Below are 12,023 nucleotides of genomic sequence, written 5' to 3' on the forward strand. Positions count from 1 at the left end.
ACGACTGCAGAACACTTTCTGCTCACTTGGGTCATAGAATAGGTAACCTACAGAGCCTTTTTGGTAGCCTACAAATAGGCAATGGCTGGTCTTGGATTCCAACTTGTCTGCACTCGTTCTCTTAACGTGTGCTGGACAACCCCAAATCTTCAAGTGTCTGACACTTGGTTTCTTTCCGGTCCAAAGTTCATATGGAGTATTCGGAACTGATTTGGTTGGAACCCGATTCAGCACATAAATCGCAGTCTCTAATGCGTAACCCCAAAAGGATGTGGGTAACTCTGAGTGTATGAGAAGCAACTGGACCATATCCAATAAGGTCCTATTCCTCCTCTCTGAAACACCGTTAAGTTGTGGTGTAGCAGGAGGAGCTAATTGTGATACTATCCCATTGTCCCTTAAGTAGTCCCTAAATTCGTCAGAGAGATACTCGATACCTCGATCTGATCGAAGGGCCTTAATTTCTCTCCCTAACTGTTTCTCGACCTCTTGTCTAAACTCTTTAAACTTTTCAAAGGATTCAGACTTGTGTCTCATTAGGTACACGTAACCGTATCGTGAAAAATCATCTGTGAAGGTGATGAAATACACGTGTTGATTTTGTGTCCTAACACTCAGGGGACCACATAAATCAGTATGTATTAGGTCAAGTGTGCCCGTACATCTTTCAGGCTTACCGTTAAATGGCCGTTTCGTCATCTTGCCTTGTAGGAAAGGCTCACAAGTGGGAAGATCTTCTACAGTTAGAAAATCCAAAGGACCATTCTTTACCAACCTTGTGATTCGGTCAACACCGATGTGGCCAAGTCGATAATGCCACAGACACGTGGGATTAACTGTATCACGAGCTCTTTTCTTAGGGATTTCAGCCGACGTAGTTTCGGTTATGTTAGTTTCTAGAGAAGGATGTAGAACATAGAGACCATTCTCTAGTTCCCTGTATGCGATGAATCCGTTGTTTCTTTTAACAATAATTGTATTACTAAAGAAGACAGAATAACCATCTACACATAGTTTTGAGACAGAAATCAAAATTCTCCTTAAATTTTGTACATAAAGACAGTCTTTCAGTACAATTATTCCTTCTCTAAAAATTAATTCCACGGTTCCTATTGCTGCGGCTGCAACAGTTGCAATAGTCCCCAAGAAGAGTGTGACTTCTCCTTCACTCAGCCTTCTGCTTACCTTGAACCCCTGCAGTGAGTTACAAGCATGAGTCGAAGCCCCGGAGTCAATACACCAGGAAGAAGAAGCTACCAACAAATTGGTTTCTATAACACAAGTTTCGAAGTTACCTTTCTTGGATTCCAGGTGGCAGGACAATTCCTTTTCCAGTGGCCGGTCTTCTTGCAGAAGTGTCAGGCATCCGATGCTTTGTCTTTCTTCTACTTCTTGCTCTTAGTGGCTTTCTTCTGAGGCTTCTTTGCCTTCCTCTTTCTCTTGCCTGTCTTGCCAGCTTCAACAAGCATGGCTACAGGCTCATCCTTTCTAATCAGTTCCTCAGCTCTTTGCAACATATTGTTGAGCTCTTGTAAGCTGACATTCAGCTTGTTCATGTTATAGTTCATGATGAACGGATTAAAGGAAGGAGGCAAAGAGTTAAGGATAGCATCTATCTGGGTAGCAAGGTCCAGCCCGGATCCAAGAGCCTCCAGTTCGTTGATGTATCCCATCATCCGAAGACAATGGTCGTGAACTTGTTGACCCTTGGACATTTGTGCGGTCATGAACTGTTTCAAGACCTTTTGTCGAGTAGAGCGATTCTACTCTTCATACATTGTCCTGAGACTATCCAATATGTCTTTGGCAAGTTCGATCTGATCGAACTGCCTCTGTATTGGGTTGTCTAAGGAGGCAATGATGTAACACCGGGCAAGGGAGTTTTTCTCCTCCCATTCTTGATAGTCTCTCCTTCGGGCCTCAGAAGCCCTGACGCTCTGGGGCAAGATTCTTTGCCACTTTGCCCAGCTTTTCAGAAGCTAGGACCAGCATAAGGTTCCTGTACCAATCAGCATAGTTTGGGCCCTTCAACTTGTTGTCATCAAGTAGTTTTGCAAAAGATCCGTTTGCCATTTTCTGATAAAAGAGCAAACATCAGTTGCATAGGGTGCATGGAGCCAACTGTTTGATTCATGTTCATTTCAATGATATGGATTTTAATCTATGATCCATTTCCATTTATTCGTCTCTGAGATTTCCCTCCACTCTCAGTGACGGAGACTACGGGTTGTCTCTGGAAATGTGGGAAATCACATAGGGCGCATGGAGCCAACTGTTTCAGTTGCATAACCCCACCACCTTTCTGTGAAGGATCACATCCACTCATCATATGAGTTTTCCCTTTGTCCTCTGTCAGACAAGGTTCAGAGTCGTTTTCAGGTAAACCTTTCTGTCCAGTGAGTGCTTACCCATCATATTCATGAACGCCAAGGTACCGTGAGAGAGTTCCCATTTTCTGGTGAAGCCCCTCCCACATCGGTCTATGACGCCCCTATCATCTTATGAAACACTCAGACAAGCCCAACAGTAAATGAATAGCCCATTTTCTGGTGCGTTTCCTCATTACTGAAGGACCCATCCTCATGCTAATGATGGAAGGTCTTTAGAGGGTTCATCATATGAATCTCCCTATCACATGCACTCATATTAGCTGGAGGGAACAAAATTACGCCCTAGTTTGATTTAGGTCAAACCAAAGTGGCTCCCACTGACTTTCATAAAGTCAGATTTCGGTGGGCCTTAAATCGGCTAGGGTTCCGCACGCAACCTCTTGATGAGGTGTGGGGCCCACCACTGAGGGAAGTCATCCAATGACCAAAAGGGACACCATGGCAATGATGTGCATTCAGCCATGGTGTGCGCAAGAGCTACTGTCGATTGAGCATGGGCCAAGTACTTATGGCCCATGTACGCAGCACATCACACATCCATACATCACATGCAGGGATAAATTGATCCAATCAATTAATTATCTGTAAGGCCCGTTGGAAGCCCGTTAAAATTCCATAATATTAACCATTAATATTATCTAGGTATATGGGCTGAATTAGGGTTACCCAGTTCGGCCCATATAGCTTTATCCTTTGAAATGGGCTTTTGTAGTTTTAACTATTTAAAATTGGGCCTTTACAGGCTGGGCCGAATTAACCATTTAACTAAATATCAATCCTTAGGCCCATTAGTGGGAAATTAGGGCTGACATTCAGCCTTGATTAAACCCTAGAATTGGTCCAAACAGTTTTGAACCAATCTTGGTTCGAATGGGTCTAGTGTTTGATTTTTAATTAAATCCTTAATTCAAGAAAATAATCTGAAATTAAATACTGATAAAAGGAAAAACAAGAATCAGTCAAACAGGGCTGTTCGCACAATCCTTCTTGCAAAACAGAGGTTAGATCACATAATGCAGTTTCACAAACTGCAAATCGCAGATAGCATTTCTCTTATCTGCGAAATCTCCTTCTCTGCACCACCATCTTCGATCCAAAATAAAATAAATAGAAATCCTATTTCTATTAATAATTACATCAGATCGAATACCTATACATTGAGTCTAGAAAATAAAAAAAAAATTATTTACAGACCCAAAATAAGTCAAGAACTACAAAATCGCAGATTCCCTGCGCAAACCAAGAATTCGATCTCCTCTTGTACGAACAGCCCATAAATCAAGAAAATTATAAAGAATAATTCTAAATAATAATCAGATTTATTTAAAATTAATTTCAGATTATTTGCCCAACTATTTTGGGAACAAATTTCCCAAAACCAAATCTGCGCAAATTGGGTAGAACGCCTTCTCCCTAATTGCGCAGGTTCAGATCTGAAACAGAATGGTTCAAGATTTGAACCTGGCTCTAATACCACTGAAGGGTTGAGAGATCCATCAGATGGACGCCCAAAGATTGCGGAATAAGGGGCGAATTTCAAAAATTTTTCTCTCCCTTCAACTGGGAATCACATTCCCTATTTAGAAAATCATATTTTCAAGGATAAATCTTGAACCTTAAACTGAACCAGATCTAAACAAAAAGGAATGGGAGAGAATGATACCTGATACGGAGAAGCAATATCTCCCAACGAAGGTGTTCACGCCCAAGGAAGGATCCAAAGACTGCTCCCACTGAAGATGGCGCAGTGCAGGATGGAGCAGAATCAGTAGTGTTCTTCCCCAAGAACTCTGTCCTTCGCAATAAACAGCAGGATGGAACGTGAGCACAGCTCCCTTTTCAATCCTTTCTCAAAGAATTGATGTCAAGATCCAATCTTGACTTCTCCCACAGCTGGAGATCGAACTGGCAAACAAGGCGGCAAGAGCAGGGAGGCGGCAAGAGAGTATTCGCAGGGTGCAGAATTCTCTCTTCTTGATTTCAGCACTAAAGAGGATTTGATGTGTTTCTTGGTCTCTCTCAAGGCTGCCGTCCCCTCCTTCCTTTTGCTAACTTGAAAAGATCAGCTCCTAATCCCATTAGGAGGTGCTTATCCAAATCATATTTGGATCAGCCTTCTCTTCTAATGATAAGGATAAACCCTTATCTTATCTACAGATTAGATTAGCTTTATCCTAATCTTATTAGGAGGTTTCTAGATTTGAATCACATTCAGATCTGGACTCTCTGAGTGGATAGAATTAAGACCCTATCCTAACTGCTAATCCATCTCAGAATTCGCCCCTTTAATTAACTAAATTAATAGCCCAGTTCGAAATGGGCTTTAGGCCCATTAAGCTTATGTGCTCACTTAACCTTCCTAACTGCTGCCTAGTTGGGCTTCCTTGTATGACGTGGGACCCAAGCATTGATCTACACATCAGCCACATGGGTTCGGTCCAGCCTTTGTTACAAGGCCTGGTCGAATACACTGTTAAAGACAGTGCACCCCCTGAAACCCATCAAATGGGCTCTATGGGCCCAACACTTACCCTAAGTGGTCCCTGGGCCAAGCCACCTTGTAACACCCAGGGACTGTGGGTAGATGCAAGATTAGCCCATCAGGTATTATCCTCAATGGTGTTACACTTAACCTCTCAGCCCATAATGATCATACACTGCCCGACAAGAGAGGACCTCTCCCTCGGCTGCAAGGAACAGTGTTGCACTCTCCACTTATATGGATCCCGGGAGTTAAAACCTTTTGCAAACATTTTAGAAACCATAATATATATACTTTTATATCTCATATAAAATATATTTTGCAAAACAAATTTCAACGGTTGAAATCGGCTGCCGGCAGTCTTGGTTTCCAACAGTGAGAGTGCATCCCCGATCATTACCTTTGTCCGACAAAGGGGCTGATCCTGTCACTATGATCACCCACTCAGATGAATTCTCGGATTGTCCCAACATACCCAGGTTTTGACCCCCGCTAAGGATCTCACTGATTGGTACATCAAAGACAGCCCCATCCGACACCTAGTGCAGTTTCATAATCGAGTCTAGGGGTCGGGTGTAACTTTCCAGTTTTGCCCATCAATCTCCAAGGTCCATGGCAATACTGGAAATCTGGTCTAGTTCAAAGATTTAATTAATCCCACACTGTATGTGCCTAGGGTCTCACCCCGGTAGCTAAGACAAGCCACCCCAACCGACTTGGTGGTACCACAGTGTCAGCCTTGTCAGGATAAGTCTCCCCAAACCGACCCACTGGCTGTAAACTTTCAAAACTAACATGAGTCTGAATAAGTGTCCAGTTTAAGCGTAATACACAGAAACATACCAAGGGAACATGAATCAAATATGTACTTTTATTCATTTACAATAAACTCATAAAGTACATCAATTTTGATTGAAGCTAAGGGCATACAAAACTGTCTAACACTGTGAACATTTAAAACCAACACAAGTCTCATTAATTGTCCAGTTTTAGGGTCTTACACAGAAGCATACCACAAAACATGAATTAAACATGGACTTTATTTATTTACCTTAAATACCAAAAGTACATCAAAACTGATTGAAGCTAAGGTCATACAAAACAGTCTAACAGCTCCCATTTGCACTTAGGTCCAATCTAGTACAAGCTGGAGTCCCATACTTTCCATGTGTTTCTCAAACACCTTCTATGTGAGTGGCCTAGTTAATGGGTCTGCCACATTATCCGCTGACGCTACCTTCTGAATCAGGATGTCCCCTCTACCAACGATCTCCCATAGTACATGGTACTTCCTCTCGATGTACTTTGACTTCGAGTGGGCCCGAGGCTCCTTAGGCTAGGCGATCACTCCATTGTTGTCACACAACAATGGGATGGGTGATGTGCTGGATGGGGCCAGTCCTAATTCGTGAATGAACTTCTTCATTCACACGGCTTCCTTGGCAGCGTCACTTGTGACAATGTACTCAGCTTCAGTTGTGGAGTCTGCCGTGGACCCCTGTTTGCTGCTTTTCCAGCAAACAGCACACGATCCTATCATGAAAACATACCTGGATGTAGACTTTCTATCATCTGGATCCGATTGGAAATCGGCATCAATATACCCAAAAATTTGTAGTAAACTACCATCGAATACCAGACAAAACTCTTTTGTCCTTCGGAGGAATTTGAGTATGTTCTTTACAACAGTCCAATGCTCCTGCCCTGGGTTGGCCTGGAACCTGCTTATCACACTCACCGCCTGAGTAATGTTAGGGCAAATGCACAGCATGGCATACATGATGTTCCCTATGGATGAGGCATAGGGAACGTCTTTCATGCCCTTGATCTCCTCAGAAGTCTTGGGAGACATCATCTTGGAGAGAGTGACTCCGTGCCTAAAAGGAATGTTTCCTTTCTTGGAGTTCTCCATGCTATACCTTTTGACAATTTTGTTAATGTAAGCAGCCTGGGTTAATCCAATTATCCGCTTTGCTCTTTCTCTATAGAGTCGATGACCCAGTATATAGGAAGCTTCTCCAAGATCTTTCATGGAGAATTGCTGCAAAAGCCATACCTTGACAGAAGTCAACATTCCTACATCATTCCCAATGAGTAGGATATCGTCCACATACAACACGAAGAAGGTGACCTTATCCCCACTAGACTTCCTGTAAACACAGGGCTCATCCGGATTCTACTCAAAGTCAAATGATTTGATGGCAGAGTCAAAATGGATGTTCCAACTATTAGAAGCTTGCTAAAGTCCATATATGGATCTATTAAGTTTACATACCATGTGTTCCTGACCAACAACGATGAAACCTTGTGACGGCTGCATGTAGATATCTTCACTAAGATCTCCATTCAAGAACGCGGTTTTGACATCCATTTGCCAAATCTCGTACTCATGGTATGCTGCTACAGCTAGCAAGATCGTAATGGATTTAAACAAGGCCATGGGCGAAAAGGTTTCCTCATAGTCAATGCCTTCTTTCTGAGTATACCCTTTCGCCACCAAACGAGCTTTGTAGGTCTCAATCTTGCCATCGGGGCCCTTCTTCCTCTTATAGATCCATTTGCAGCCAATTGCTTTTACCGCAGAGGGTGGATCTACTAGAGTCCAGACTCCATTGGCCTCCATCGAGTCCATCTCAGCTCTCATGTCCTCCACCCACTTTTGGAAATCTATGTCCAACATAGCTTCCACGTAAGTCACGGGATCCTCCTCACTAGTCAAGGATTCTACCAGGTAACAGTCCTGGTCATTAATAAGAGAAGAATTTATCACATTTTATCCCCAAATATTTTGTCTTTCATACCTAATTAGTACTTAATTGGACTCATATCTCTTGTATTTCGGTTCATGGCATGAAAGAAGGCATCAAGAGCAAAGAAAAGCAAATCTGATGATTTTTCATAGTTTCGGCAGTGTTCAGTAATTTGGGCATAACTCGCGTATCCGAACTCTGATTGGGCTGATTCAAGACCCACTGAAAAGATTAGAGAAGAATCCACAACTTTCATGTTTTGGGATTTCACAGATTCGGCCTGCATCAAAGTCAAATCCGGGCCTAGAGTCGGGGAAAATTCACAGGAAGGCCCAATCCGTAGCTGAAGCCTAATTCCGAGAGGAGGTCTAATACGAATCCAAAAACAAGAATCTGAGAAGAGTCCTTCCAGATCTAAAGTCTTGATGTAATCTTAGAAAGATAAAGGGATTGAGTTCAATAGATAAAGAGATAAGAGTGAATTAGAATATGACTTTCTATTCTTGTAAGATAAACTTCAAGAGGAAGTAGGAGACCACCACCTCCCTTTTAAATTATATAAAGGAGAGGGCAGACCAGCCTTGGAGCACTCAATCTTTGGAGGGGATCACGAATTGCGTTGAACAATCAATCAAGAGAGGAGAAAAGAAATCAAGAAACAGAGGAAAGGTGATCAAGAATTCAAGAAACTTCAGAAGAAGGTGGTGGCAAGAAGAGGAGATCTCAGCACCATGGGCGAATTCAAGAGTTCTTTCTTTCCCTTTGTTTGCTTTAATTCTCTTATCATGAACTGATTTGTTTCTTGCTAGGGCTATGGAAAGCCTAACCATGTTAATGAATATATTTTTATCTTTATAATTTATCCAAGATTGTGATTTCCATATAGTCTATGAATTATTGTGCTTAATGCAATTAAGAGCTTAGCTACCTCTTAATTGATTTGTGTTATGTGAATGAATCGAGAGAGGAATTCACATAAGGGACTGAATAATTCATAGTGTGAATTGAATGGTATATAGAGATATATATACATGATTCATCTAAACTTAATGGTTTTTTCTTGGACTTAATGCACTCCCATCTTGAGATCTCTACTCGAGAGATCGAAGGGTTACCTGATGGGTATAGGTTTAGTATATCTCGAGAGAGAATATTGAATAAAATTGGAAATATCTCAGCTTATGGGAATGACAAATAATCTTGGTTAATCGAACCCATCAATATTCATTACATTGGTTAGGTGGACCTAAAGTCCTAGCAATTTCATCCATTGCATATTTGATTAGTGATCCATGCTTCTATTTTCCTTTTCTAGTTTTTAATTTCAGTAGTTCTTGTTCAAATCTGAATTTCATTTGTCCAGATAATTAGGGAAGACTATGGTTTTAATACTTATTTTGTTAAATCCCCGTGGGAACGATATTTTATACTACTTGATAACTAGTGCATTTGCTAGGGTTATATTAATAGCTTTCAAGTTTTTGGCGTCGTTGCCGGGGATTTAATCCTAAAATAATATTAGAATTTGTTAACTTTGATTAATTTGGAAACTTTATTTCTATTTTTAATTATTATTTTATTTTATTTTATTTTATTTTTATTTTATTTCGTTCGAATTCTTGTTGTTTTTATTTTGTTATTATTTTTATTCTACTTGTTCGATTTCTTGTTGGTTCCGATTTACTAGTGCATGACACGCACTAGACCGGAAGGACTAGCTGAATTTGATCCAGAAATTAAGAGGACCCTTCGCTTGTTGCAAAGGGCCAACAAAGGTAAAGCAAGAGAGGATGTTATTATTGGCGAACCAGCAATAGAGTTGGAAGGAGAGATGGCAGAAGGAAATCGCACCCTCTTGGACTATGCTTGTCCAAACATTGATGGGGCTACATCCAGCATTTGCAAGCCCACCATTTATGCCAACAACTTCGAAATCAAGCCTGCAATAATTCAGATGATCCAGACAAGTATTCAGTTTAGTGGGTTACCAAGTGATGACCCTAATGCACACATTGTTAACTTCTTGAAAATATGTGATACTTTTAAACATAATGAAGTTAGTGATGATGCTATTAGGCTTAGATTATTTCCTTTTTCATTGCGTGATAGAGCTAAAGATTGGCTTAACTCACTCCCTGCAGGAAGTATCACCACTTGGAATGATCTAACCCAAAAATTTTTGGCTAAATATTTCCCCCCCTCTAAAACAGCAAAGTTAATAAATTATATCACTACTTTTGCTCAATTTGAGAGGGAATCCTTGTATGAAGCATGGGAACAATTCAAGGAGATGCTTAGGAAGTATTCTCACCATGGGATACCAACTTGGCATCAAATTCAGACTTTTTATAATGGTATTACCCCATCTAACCGATCCATTATTGATGCAGCCATAGGTGGTACGATCATGAGGAAAACTCCAGAGGAAGCATATGACCTAGTGGAGGAGATGGTATCAAACAGCTACCAGTGAAGTAATGACCGAACCAATCAGCGGGGAGTACACCACATCAATTCCTTTGCAGCCCTATCTGCGTAAATAGCTAATCTGAACAAGAGACTGGATAATTTTAGTATTGCAACCATTAATACACCATCTAGCATCTCATGCGATTTATGTGGTCAAATAGGACATACTAATTCTGATTGTCAATTAAATAGTCCTTTTATTTCTCATGAGAATGCTAATTTTATCTCTAATGCTAGTAGGTCAAACTTCAACCCATACTCAAATACATACAATCAACAAAAGGCACTCATGGGTTTCCAACCACAGCTGCCTCCACAAGAAAAAAAGAGTAATCTAGAAGAAATGATCTCTAAGTTCATTAATGCTATTGAAGCAAGGTTCCAAGAGCAAGATAAGAGGTTTTTAAGCCATGAAGCATCGATTAAGAACTTAGAAGTTCAAGTGGGGTAGATTGTAAGTATGTTGTCAGAAAGAAAAGAGGGACGGCTACCCAGTAATGCAGAGAAGAATCCTAGAGAACAAGTAAATGCCATAACTTTAAGAAGTGGGAAAACAGTTGGCGGAATTCAAAGAGAAGATAAGGGAGCTGAAGTGGCCGATCTGCAAAAGGAGAATGAGGGAAGTACTGATAGCTATAAATATATAACCCTAGCAAGTGCACTAGTTATCAAGTAGTATAAAAGTATCGTTCCCATGGGGATTTAACAAAATAAGTATTAGAACCACAGTCTTCCCTAATTATTTGGAAAATCAAAATTTAGATATGAGCAAAAACTACTCAAAATAAAAACTAGAAGAAGAAATTTAGAAGCAAAGGGTGATCACAAACCGAATATGCAATGGATGAAATCGCTAGAACTTTTAGGTCCACCTAACCATTGTAATTAATATTAATGGATTCGATTAACCAAGATTATTTGTCAATCCCATAAGCTGAGGTCTTTCCAATTTTATTTAATATTCTCTCTTGAGATATACTAAACCTACACCCATCAGGTAACCCTTTGATCTCTCGAGTAGAACTCTCAAGATGGGAGTGCATTAAGTCCAAGAAAACCATTAAATTCAGATGAATCATGTATATATATCTCTATATACCATTCAATTCACACTATGAATTATTTAGTCGATTATGTGGATTCCTCTCACATTCATTCACATAACTCAAATCAATTAAGAGGTGGCCAAGCTCTTAATTGCATTAAGCACAATAATTCATAGACTATATGGAAATCACAATCTTGGATAAATCACAGAGATAAAAATATATTCATTAACATGGTTTAGGCTTTTCACAGTCCTAGCAAGAAACAAATTAGTTCATGATAAAAGAATTAAAGCAAACAAAGGGAAAGAAATAACTCTTGAATTCACCCATGGTGCTGAGATATCCTCTTCTTGCCGCTACCTTCTTCTTGAAGTTTCTTGAATTCTTGACCTTTTCTTGACTGATTGCTCCTTACTTCTTGATTCAATCCCCAAGATTGAGTGATTGTGTCATGCCCTTAGCTGGTCTGCCCCCTCCTTTATTTAGATTGAAGGGGAGGGGTGGTCTCCTACTTCCTCTTGAAGTTAATCTTACAAGAATAGAAAGTCCTATTCTAATCCTACTCTTATCTCTTTATCTAATGAACTCAATCCTTTTATCTTTCTAAGATTACATCAAGAGTTTAGATCTAGAATGACTCTTCTCAGCTTCTTGTTCTTGGATTCGTATTAGACCTCCTCTGCGAATTGGGTTGCTGCCAGGCTTTTCTACAAGTTGGGATTCAACTGCGGATTGGGCCTTCCTACGAATTTGCTGTGAATTTGGGCCCAGATTTGACTTTAATGCATGCCAAATCTGTGAAAACCCAAAACATAAAAGTTGTGACTTTTTCTCTTATCTTTTCAGTGAATCTTAAATCAGCTCAATCAGAGTTCGGATATGT

General features: G+C 40.4%; 1 non-coding gene across 1 annotated transcript; it reads right to left on the reverse strand.

Moving 5' to 3' along the window:
* Nucleotides 1-9,834: 9,834 nt before the first annotated feature.
* Nucleotides 9,835-9,941, reverse strand: LOC148846117 (small nucleolar RNA R71). The gene has a single exon (XR_016102666.1). It is a non-coding gene; the product is annotated as a small nucleolar RNA R71 (small nucleolar RNA).
* Nucleotides 9,942-12,023: the final 2,082 nt, after the last annotated feature.

Source organism: Nelumbo lutea, chromosome 7, assembly GCF_056320005.1.
Source record: "Nelumbo lutea isolate HS-2025 chromosome 7, American lotus-T2T, whole genome shotgun sequence".
Taxonomy (NCBI): Eukaryota; Viridiplantae; Streptophyta; class Magnoliopsida; order Proteales; family Nelumbonaceae; genus Nelumbo; species Nelumbo lutea.